Raw genomic sequence first — 12002 nt, 5'->3', positions numbered from 1 at the left:
AGGTTTTCCTGAACACGTTATCATATGTGTCTCCCTTCCATCCTCCAGCCACCTTTATATTATTTATGATGGTCCAAAGTAACCTTGTTAAGTTGCGTTTCCTTATTTATGTTCTAACTTCCCTCAAGATAACATATATTTTCTGAAGCCATGGCCTAATCTGTCCTGTTCAGCACTGACTCCTGTGGCCCTAGCCCAATGCCTAGCACACAGGAAGTGTGCAATAACCTGTTGAATGAATGAAGGATGAAGCCTCCAGGATACTAATAGGAGTTGTTAGTACATGGGGTCGTGTAAAGGCATATACCAATCACACAAATACACATACACAATCACGCAGAAGGCATCACGTGGACTGCTCCCAGAAGAGGTGGCAGAGGGAAGACTTCCTCCATGGGGCAGGGACAGGGTACTACTGTCCAAATCCAAGTCCAGAAGTTCCCAGGGGAGCAAGAAGGCCTGGTACTATGAGGGGCACGGGGCATATGCCAAAAAGGTTTCCCGGCTCATGGTTCTGCTAGGTGTTCTGAGTTGTCTTGTGGCATAAAGATGAACAGGAGCACTAACTGGCCTAGAATCACGGCCACGTTGCTGAAGCCCAAGGCCAACTTCGAATTTTTCTTTGCTCTGACTTTGTTTTCCAACTGTTTGCTTTCCATGTCTGTGGAGGTGAAGACAGCCTGATGTTTTTCTAAAAAGGGGCAAAATAAAGGAAGGGTCCCCTGGAGAGAACCTGGAGCCCATGATCAGGATCAGGGGAGGAAGGATGAGGCGGAGGAGAGGAGGAAGCAATGGAGTGAGACGGTGCAGGGGGCCTGGGCAGGACCAGGCAGGAAGGGGCACACGGGGATCTGAGGGAAGAAGCAGGGTCAGCAGGATGGTGAACAGGGTCGGGACAAATCCCAGGGTAGCAGGGAGGGTGGAATGGAGAAGGGGCTGGGGCTAGTACTAGAGAGGAGGGGGAGCTGGGCAGGGGCCAGCTCCTGTGGCACCCGTGGAAGGGGAAAGGGGGCAGGCTTGGGGGTGTTCTGCAGAGGCAGAACTATGGCTCATCCCCACCCATCAAGCAGGAGAACCCTGGCAGGTATCCCCAGTGGGAAGAAGTAGAAAACTGAAAAAATGGACAGCAGCGTGTAGTCCTTCACAGGAATGTTGAAGGCTGTCTTGTAGACCGGCTGCATCACAGTGACCTTGAACTCTGTGGCCCGGACATCAGCCACAGCAGCCATGGACTCCAGCAGAGGGGGTGGGGTGTACAGAGGGACCAAGAAAGGTCAGCAGATGCTTAGTAACGGGGACTCGCAGGATCAATCCCACCAACAGGAGGGTGCTGGAAATACTTGCCCCACAATGACCCTGGCCACCACTATGGGAAAACGGACCCTGTGGCACCACAATGGCTCCATGTAATACTCCCACTGGCCCTATAACACCCACCAAGTAACTTAGAAACGCTGAATGTTTCTTCTGTCTCCCTAAACCCATCCCTGCTCTCCAATAACGTGCTCCATCCTGGTTTGCGGGTGCTATCCAGTTAGTTAAGCCTGGTCCTACCAAATTATTGAGCGCTCCCCTTTTAGTCTAAAAAGTGCTCAGTTTGGAGGTTAAATTAAATGGTCACTTTAGCCCAGGGATGCTAAAACTTGAGCATACAACTGAGTCACCTGGAGGACTTATTGAAACGGAAAGCTGAGCCCCATCCCCAGAGTTTCTGATTCCTTAGCTCTGGGGCAGGGTTCAAGAGTGTACATTTCTAACAAGTTCCCAGGTGAGGCTGCTACTGCAGGCTAGGGACCAGGCTTTGAGAACCACTGCTTTAGATGATTACTTACTCTCTGCACCCCTCTAACCCTCTCGTCACTTCTGTAATCCTTTGTCTGTACCTGTTGCAGCAAAAATAGAAATGAGACTTTTCTGATAAACAAGGAAAATAAGCAACAATGAACAGGCTGGGGAAACAGCATAAACAGGCCTGAAAGGGTTAAGTAATCTTGGTTATTCTTTAGCTGTTACTACTAACACACACTTGTAGCTAGACTTGTCCTTCACAACGCTAAACAAAGCTAATTACTCTCTGATTCCATAAGAATTGTACCCTGCACCCAGAATTTACTCTCGCTGCATTCTCTTGTAGCTAATCACCCCTTGTACCTGTTTACATTTCAGAAAGGAGGTCACAGGCCAGTAACCCAGGGATGAACGGACCCAATAACCAGGCTGCCTGACGCCAGCAGTGACTGTTTTAAAATATTGCAAGAAGAAGAAGAATGCAAGACCTTCACCACTTTGATCCTTATCGCTTACCCTGGACTGCGAGTTCCATCTATAAGACCCTCTGTAATTCCCCAGGATGGGGTGGGACAGTTCTTGAGGTGCTAGTCTACTGTGTCTTCCCTTTGCCTGACAAAGAAAATGAAAAGCCTCTCTACTTCTTATCTTCCAAATCTCTATCTCCGTATTTTTATTCGGCATCAATGCATAGGGGGCCAAGGTTTGGCAACATAGCTCATATTCCCCATCCTGTAACTCTGCCCTAGTCCTGCTTCACTCCTCTCCCTGATCCTATAACTCTCTTCCTGTCCGTCATAACACCTCCCATAACCCATGCATCCTCCCATAACCTCCCTGTCCCCCATAATTCCCTGTTCCCCATAACCCCCTCCTATGACTTGTCTGTCCTACACTCCCCTGCCTCTATACACCCTTCCATTTTTTCATATAAATCCCTTCCTGTCTCCCCCAGAACCCCTTCTTGAGACTCCATAACCTCCCCTTGGTCCTTTCCTAACCCTCTCCCTGTCCCACAAGAACCTCCTTATCCCATGTAACCCTCTCCTGGACCCCTATAATCTTCTCTTTGTCTCCCATAACCTTTTCCCAATCTTTTCTAACCTCCAGCCTCCTTCCCACACAAATCCCTTCCTTTTCCCAAAAAACATTCCTGCGACCCTACAGTTCCCTCCTGGACACTCAGACACCCATCATCCCCCTGTCTATCCCATATTAGCTCTGGCTGTCCTCTCCTGACTCCCTCCCTGTTCCCTTAAACTCCCCACTCTTTCCCGATCAGCATCCACAGTTAATGCCACAGCTGTCCGCTCACTCATCCTCGTCCTGGGGCTGCCCTGGCGAGTTGAGTCACAGCGGCGCGGCCTCTTTTGGTTACCACTTTATTGTGATTGGCTGCCCTGATACGGAGGATGCTGGGAGGGCGGTGCCTCAAGCATTTAGATCCAGATTCTGCTTGGTTCAATGTACTAAGGAAGCGTTACTTAGGCACGCCTCCCCACCCCTGTTCTCTGCCTGTCCTCTTGACTGATTCAATGAACAAAGGTGTGGGGTTTCAACTATTTGCCTTTTTAAAAAAATTAATTTAGTTACTTAGTTTTAGCTGTGTTGGGTCTTTGTTGCTGCGCGCGGGCTTTCTCTAGTTGCAGAGAGCGGGGGGCTACTCTTCGTTGCAGTGGCGGACTTATCGCGGTGGCTTCTCTTATTGCGGAGCACGGGCTCTAGGCGCGCGGGCTTCAGTAGTTGCGGCTCGCGGGCTCTAGAGCGCAGGCTCAGTAGTTGAAGCGCATGGGTTTAGTTACTGCGTGGCATGTGGGGTCTTCCCGGACCAGGGCTCGAATCCATGTGCCCTGCATTGGCAGATAGATTCTTAACCACTGCGCCATCAGGTAAGTCTCAACTATTTGCTTTTGTTGTTGTTCCCAAATTGAACTCCTGATTGACTCAGTGAATGAAGTGGGTGGGCCTCAAGTACTGGCTAGTACATTCTGGGTTGATTCTTTAATAGGCAAAGGGCAGTATGTAATTTTTTTTTAACATGTAAATATTGGAAGCCTACAGTGCACCAGGCAGTGCTCTGCTCTTGAAGGCCAAGCGGCAACCAAGAGAGACAAAGCCACAGCCCTCCCGGAGTTCGCAGTCCATGGGGTAGATGGGGAGATGTACAGGGAAAACCTGAATAAATAAACTAAATGATTTCAGAGAGGACCAAGGGCTATGGGGAATAACTAGGACATAAGGGATAGGGACCCAGGAGGGTGACACGAGGTGAAATGGGGAGTGAGGAGGTCAAGCAAGACCTGTCTGGGGAGAGGACATCCAAGCCTGGATGAGGGGCTAGCCATGAGACGATCAGGGTGAAAGAGTTCCAGGCAGGGGGAATGGCAAGTGCAAAGGTCCTGAGGTGGGAAAGAGAGTTGTGTGATCCAGAAACAGAAACAAAGGCAGTGTGGTTAGAGTGTGGAGGCAAGAGGAGAGGAACAGACCAAGGCAGAGCCTGAACACCTGGGTGAGGGATTTGGGGTTGATCCCAAGAGCCATGGGAACATGGAGGGTTTAAGCCAAGGAGGGGGAGAATCTGATTTAGATTGTGGGGTTGCTCCGGCTGCCCTGAGCAGACTGGAGAGTGGAAGGCAGAAGGTTTCTGTTTTGCCTGAGGACAGAGCCTGGCAGTTTCATTCTTACAGAGAATGAGGCAGTGCCCTGACCCCTGGGTCCCTTGGACACGGTGGGATTTGGATATGGAAAGGGAGAGCATTCGGCAGACAGAAGGAGCCAGGAAGCCTCAGCCAGGAACAAGCCATGTGGGACCTGAGTGTGTCTGTATCTGTCTGTGCATGTGTGTGTTGATCTCCTAAGACGATGGACTCAGCGATGCCCTTCACATCTTAGGCAGTCACCCTCCTCAGTCTCTGCAAGCATGGAAGCTGGAAGGTGTAGGGGTCGTGTAGGCAGAAATCATACTGCCCTACGGTGCTCCTTATCTCATACCAGAGAAATCACCAACACAGGCCAATAAGAATGAGAACCCCCTTCCATGGCTGTGAGTTCCTTGGCTGGTGTATTTCTTGCCTGGTGGATCCCATGGCTGGTGGTCATGTGTCTCTTGGCCAGTGGGCTACGTCCCAGGGAGACCATCGCTCCCTCTAACCACTAAGGGTTTACTGTGCAACACTACCCAGAGCCATTGCTTGGTGGCATGTCAGCAAGCAAAAGTGAACTTCAAGGGCTGTGCCGCCTCATGCTCCCCCCAGGGGCTCACCCAACTTCTAAAGTTCCCTTAGATTACACAATCTAGAGTCTTCTTTGACCACAAAACCAGGTATAAGGGCAGGACTAGGAGAAAAGCTGAAAACAGAGCTAGGTACTTGTGCCTGGAGCCTGCCTGCCTACTGTAAAAATTAGTAAAAATAAATCTTAATCGAGTAGAGCTAGAAGACCAGAAGGGGGCACTCCTGTGCCCTGAATCAATAGCAGAGCCCAACAGGAAGAAGAAAGATGCCTCTTCTTTCCTGACAAGGATTCAGTCAATGAAAAGCCCTCAGCTCTTTGTTTACTATAGCCTTCCCAACTTCCTTTTCCCCACTTAAAAGTGTCCCCCTTCCCTTGCATTTCGGGGACTTGCACATGGCTCACCATGGTCGCAGACCCCAACTGCAATTCTCTGCTGATCCCAAATAAACCTATCTTTGCTGGAGAAATATCTGGCAGTCTATTTGTTTCAGCTCAGTGCTACTCTGTGCTTCTTGTTCTGTAAGAGAATTGGTTTTCTTCTTGCAACCAATGAATACAGATGGATGCCTACATTCTTGCTAAAATTTGTTGACAACAGTCTTTTTAATTTCGGTTTGAATTTCCCTAACGACGAAGGATGTTAATCACCCTGCACGTGCTATGGCCATGTAGAAATTATATTTTGTGAAATGCATGTTCATGTTTTTGTTCATTAAAAATGTTGAACTGCTCGCTTTTCTCTTTTTGCAAATATTTTCTTTCAATTTGTGACAACTTTTCACATTCTTAGTGGTGTCTTCACAAGAAAAAGTGTTACATTTTAATAAAGTCCAATTATTTTAAATATTATGCTTAGGCTTTTTTGAGTCTTCTTTAGTAAATCTTTGTCTACCTATCCAAAGGTTATAAAAAATACTCTCTTGTGTTTTCTCATAGAAGTTTTATAGTTTTAGCTTTCATATCTAGGTCTGGGATCCATCCTGAATTAATTTCATAGCTAGCACCCTGGACAGCACAGTTGTAGGTTGACATTATGCAAAAAGTGATGTGGTATGAAGTAAGGAAGGATTCAAGATTCATTTTCTCACTATATTGATACACAGTTTCATTAGCATTAATTGACAAGACTTTCCTGACCCCATTGTATTAAACTGGCACCTTTGTCTTAAACCAAGTGACTGTGTACATGTTAGTCTATGTCTGCACTCGTTGTTTTGCTTCACTGGTCTCTTTGTCTATATTTATACCAATATCACACCATCATACTGTAGGTCTTACAGTAAGCATTGAAAGTTATATAGTGTAAACCCCCAACCATGTTCTTCTTCAAGATTGTTGTAGCTCTTCTAGAGGCTTTGATTTTCCCCATACGTTTTATTTTATTTTATTGGAGTATAGTTGATTTACAATGTTGTGTTAGTTTCAGGTGTACAGTAAAGTGGGTTAGTTATACATATACATATATCTACTCTTTTTTAGACTCTTTTCCCATATAGGCCATTACAGAGTATTGAGTAGAGTTCCCTGTGCTATACAGTAGGTCCTTATTAGTTATCTGTTTTATATAAAGTAGTGTGTATATGTCAATCCCAATCTTCTGACTTATCCCTACCCCTGCCACACGCTTTAGAATCAAATTGTCATGTTCTATAAACATGCTTATCATGTTTATTGCTTCTCCTTCCAGTGAGGCAAACTTTCTAATCCAACCCCAGCTACTCATTTTGGCAAGAATTCAGAAAAATCTTATGGGGAAAACTGGCAGGCAGGAAAACCCAATTGCACACATTCAGCTCCTTTAGTTTCTAATCTCTCACGTCTCCCTAAATAGCCATTAAAGCTCCACTGGTGAGCTTCCCTGGTGGCGCAGTGGTTGAGAGTCCGCCTGCTGATGCAGGGGACGTGGGTTCGTGCCCTGGTCCAGGAGGATCCCGCATGCCGCGGAGGGGCTGGGCCCGTGAGCCATGGCTGCTGGGCCTGCGCGTCCGGAGCCTGTGCTCCGCAACGGGAGAGGCCACAACAGTGAGAGGCCTGCGTACCGCAAAACAACAACAACAACAACAAAAAACAGTATGGTGCTGGTAGAAAAACAGACACATATCAATGGAACAAAACAGAGAGCACAGAAATAAATCCACCCTCATATGGTCAATTAATCTACAACAAAGGAGGCAAGAAAATACAATGGGGAAAACACAGTCTGTTCGATAAATGATGGAAAAATTGTACAGCTACATGCAAAGGAATGAAAATGACCACTTTCTTATACCATATATAAAAATAAACTCAAAATGGATTAAAGACTTAAATGTAAGACCTGAAATCATAAAACACCTAGAAGAAAACATAGACAGTACACTCTTGACATCAGTCAGCAATATTATTTTTGGTGTCTCCTGAGGCAAGGGAAACAAAAGCAAAAATAAACAAATGGGACTACATCAAACTAAAAAGCTTTGCACAACAAAGGAATCCACCATAAAAACAAAAAGGCAAACTACTGAATGAAAGAAGATATTTGCAAAACAATATAACCAACATGGGGTTGATATCCAAAATATACAAAGAACTCATACAATTCAATATCAAAAAAGCAAACAACCCAATTTTAAAAGTGGGTCAGGGACTCCCCTGGTGGCACAGTGGTTAAGAATCCGCCTGTCAATGCAGGGGACATGGGTTCAAGCCCTGCTCTGGGAAGATGCCACATGCCACAAGGCAACGAAGCCCACGTGCCACAACTACTGAGCCTCTGCTCTACAGCCCGCGAGCCACAACTACTGAGCCCGCGGGCCACAACTATTGAAGCCCGTGCACCTACAGCCCGTGCTCCGCAACAAGAGAAGCCACCACAATGAGAAGCACGCGTACTGCAACAAAGAGTAGCCTCTGCTCACCGCAACTAGAGATAGCCCATGCGCAGCAACGAAGACCCAACACAGCCAAAAATAAATTATTAAAAAAAATGAATTCCTACCATTTGCAGCAACATGCATTAACCTGCAGGGTATTATGCTAAGTGAAATAAATCAGAGAAAAACAAACACTATGATTTCACTTTTATGTGGAATTTTTACAAACAAAACACATGAACAAACAAAACAAAACAAAAACAGATTCTTAGATACAGAGAACAAAATGGTGGTCCCCAGTGGGACCTGGTGGGGGAACAGATGAAATAAGTGAAAGGGATTAAGAGATACAAACTTCCTGCTATAAAATAAATAAGTCATGGGGGTGTAATGTACAACATATGGAATCTAGCCAATAATACCGTAACAACTTTGTATGGTGAAAGATAGTAACTGGACTTATTGTAATGATCATTTCATAATGTATAATAATATCAAATCATTATACCTGAAACTAACATAATAGTGCATGTTAATTATAATTCAATTTGTTTTTTTCTTGCCGTGCTGTGCAGTTTGTGGGATTTCAGTTCCCCAACCAGGGACTGAACCCAGGCCCTTGGCAGTGACAGCATGGAGTCCTAACCACGGGACAGCCAGGGAATTCCCTACAATTCAAATTTTAAATAAATAAAGGGGGGAAGATCTAAAGGATGAGGAGGAGGTAGCCTTTGAAGATAAGAAAGAAGGGTAATTGAGTTGGGGGGGCACAACAGGAATAAAAGCTCAGATGTGAGAGGGAGAGAGTCTTGACAGGTAATGTCCCAATGAGAACATTGCTTTCCTCTCTGGAAAGGTCTTAACCTAAGGATAAGTTCCCTGATAAGTTCAGCCTGATCACTACTTCCACCAGCCCCCTGCAGTGCTTCAGTCCTATCATCCCCTGCCCTGGTTCCATGCCCTGGCCTCGGTATCCTCCTTGTATCAGGGTTCAATCAGAGAGGCTGAACCACTAGGGGAGATATATCAGATAGATAGATCAATCGATAGATAAACAGGGATTTGATTTTATACAATTGGTGGAGTCATTAAGCAATCCTTAATATTGTTGTCTTAGTGTCAGATGCTGGCACTCGAAGTGCACAGGGCAGGCTGTTGTTAGGAAGGGAAGACAGATGTAAAATGGGGGGACGCTAGGACAAGCTGGAACAAGCTTGCCTCTGACCTTGTTGGTATGAGCAGCCACAGAAGAAGCTGGAGCTCAACACACATATGGCCCAGGAGTTGGAGAAGTTGAAGGAAGAGCCAGGAGAAGGTGAAACAATTGCTGGCCTGGCTGCTGCCCTATGCAAACATGATGAGCCAGCAGCCAGCCAGTGACAACCTGTGTGATCTACAAAAGGGCAGCTGCTTCACTTCTCCCCTCCAAATCTTGCCCAAGAATCTCTTCCATCCCATCATAACTGGACACAGAAGGTGATTCTAGGAAATAGCTCATTCAACCTAGTCAAGTGGACACATTACAAAGCCACCACACAGAGACTGGAGGAGAGTGGGGAGAAGATGGTTAGTGGTTGCTGGGGAGATGGTCACATGACCAGCTCTGCTCTCTCTTCGGTGTCTTGAGAGGATGTGCCTAATAATCCCTATTGGCTTTTTTTAGAGCTGGAGGGGAAACTGCTGGCAATTATTCCTTATTTGCCTTTAATTTTTTATCCAAAACAGATAAAGAATCCTTTTATAATTATATAGCTTGAGTCAAGGTGCATCTGATTAACTGCCATTAGTTTATGGTTATAGATATTCATTAAACAATATTCCAGCTTTCGGCCAATTCTTTTGTTTAATAGACTTTTTTTTTGTGAGAAGTCTTATGGTTAGAGAAAAACCACACAAAAAATAAAGTTCCCATCTACGTCTCCTCCCTCCACACACATTTTCCCCTATTATTACCATCTTGCAGGAGGATGGTACCTTTGTTACTATTGATGATCAAGAGTGAAACATTATTCCTAACCAGAATCCATACCTTACGTTAGGGCTCACTCTGTGTTGTACAGTTCTATGGCTTTTTACAAATGCATAATATGACATATCCATCATTACAGTATCATACAAAATAGTTTCCCCCTCCTAAAAAATCACCCTTTGTGTTCCACCTTTTCCTCCTTACCCCCCACCCACTGGCCACTACCATCTTTTTACTGATCTCTATAGTTTTGCCTTTTCCACAATGCCACACAGTTGCAATCATACAGCATATGGCCTTTTCAGATTGTCTTCCAAAGCGGCTTTATCATTTTGCATTCCCACCAGCCATGAATGAGAGCTCCTATTGCTCCACATCCTCAGCAGCATTTGGTGTTGTCATTGTCTTGGATTTTAGACATTCTAATACGTATGTAGAGGTAACCCATTATTGTTTTAATGTGCAGCTCGCTGAGGACCTATAATGTTGAACAACTTTTCATATGCTTATTTGCATTTATCTGTATATCATCTTTGGTGAGACACCAGTTCATAACTTTCGTCCATTTTTAAATTGGATTATTTATTTTCTTATGGTTGAGTTTTAAGAGTTCTTTGCATATTTTGGATACTCATCAATAATCAGATATGTGTTTTGCAAATACTTTCTCCCAGTCTGTGACTTGTCTTTTCATTCCTTTAACAGCCAGTACTTTCTAAAGTCCCTTGAAAAGCTCAGAGGCCCTTGGCAAACATGCTGTCTAATTGATTTTCTTTTTTTTTTTAACAGCAAAACAACCCACAAAGGTTGGAAGGGTGGAGATGCTTGAAAGAAATGGAAAGTTGAGAAATCAGGATGGTGGAGTAGCAGCTGCTAGTCTTTCTTCCAGGAAGCCCATCTGGATTACATCAGCCCCTGGCACCCTCTTCTGCATCTCAGCCCTTATGAAGAATTTGAAGCTGAACTTAGCTTCTCCCCGAAATCTGCTATTTAGTGGTGACATCATGGTCCCCCTTTCCCTGGACTAGAGGCTCGGCTGACCCTTGGATGTCCCCTCTGTGGGTGTCCTCACACCCACAGAGTCTCACATTGTTATCAGCATCTCCCCCAAAGCTGCCCCTTCTCTCACCTCCCCATTTCAAGGTCTGTTCCACCTAATCCCCAGCCTAGAGCCCTGGATCTCAACCCTCAACAGCCAGTCAACCTCACATGACCCATCCACTCAGTCTCCTCTCTTCTCCACAGCCCTACAGTGGTCCAGCACTGTCCTCAACCCCTTCTTCCCTTCATCCTGCTCCATCCTCCTCCCAGCGTTACCAGCTTTAGTCTCACCCCCACCACCTTTCCTGCCATTTGTTTCTTCAACAACTATTTAGAGCGTCAGGCTCTGTACTGGACACTGAGGACAGTGATGAATCATATTGAATGAAAAGTCCCTGAATGTTGCCATTTCTCAGGGCCATGTCTGAGATTGAGTGGGCTCTCCAGAACTCCAGCCCTAGTATCCAGTGCTTTCTGGGGCACTCCATAGACCTCTCACATTCCTTGTGTCCCAAATTGACCCACCCCTGCTGCTTATGTTCTACCATCCCTACCTGGTGATGCGTCTGTGTCCCTCACTGAACTGGTAGCTCCAGTAGCTGGGGCTCGAGTAGCTGAGACTGGGGCTCGAGTAGCTGAGACTGGGGCTGTCTCAGCCACCGGGGTGTCCCCAGCACAGGGTCAGCTCACGAATGTTACAGAATGGTAAGGACGAACGAATACCTAGAAGAAAGCATGCCAGAGAGATATTAGGGTCATGCCATCTGCCCTCTATCCCTCACTCAGACCTGACACCCTGTTTCTGAAACCAAAAAGCAGTAAATTTGGCATCTCCTCGCCTGATTCTCATCCTTCTGGGATGAAAGTCCCATTTTGTCAAGAAAATGAAGGGAGGCATTGGGGACCTTTTGTCTCTTAGGGAACAGATGGTAGTAGGAAGGAGGACGCAGAAGGCTAGCGGGCCCGACCGTTTCTCCACGCCCCTTTCATCTCCACTCAAAGGGACCGGACCCTCAAGCATGAGAAACGTAGACCGGCTCCGACATCTTGCAGAGCCGAAAAGCCCCTGCCTGTCTGGCGATCGATGGCGTCACTTCCGGCGCACTCGTGACGTCAGA

General features: G+C 46.1%; 1 protein-coding gene across 1 annotated transcript in view; it reads right to left on the bottom strand.

Annotated features, from left to right (window-relative positions):
* The window catches only part of ATP4A (ATPase H+/K+ transporting subunit alpha), a 35714-nt gene extending 23738 nt beyond the window's left edge, over positions 1-11976 (bottom strand). Inside the window, exons 1-2 of the mRNA XM_067720097.1 lie at positions 11853-11976; positions 11439-11607 (exon numbers count right to left, since the gene is read on the bottom strand). The gene's annotated coding sequence lies outside the window, so the exon portion shown is untranslated. The remainder of the gene's footprint in view (positions 1-11438; positions 11608-11852) is intronic.
* Between the last annotated feature and the right edge of the window lie 26 nt (positions 11977-12002).

Source organism: Pseudorca crassidens, chromosome 20 (assembly GCF_039906515.1).
Source record: "Pseudorca crassidens isolate mPseCra1 chromosome 20, mPseCra1.hap1, whole genome shotgun sequence".
Lineage (NCBI taxonomy): Eukaryota > Metazoa > Chordata > Mammalia > Artiodactyla > Delphinidae > Pseudorca > Pseudorca crassidens.
This window is presented reverse-complemented; position numbering and strand designations above follow the sequence as displayed.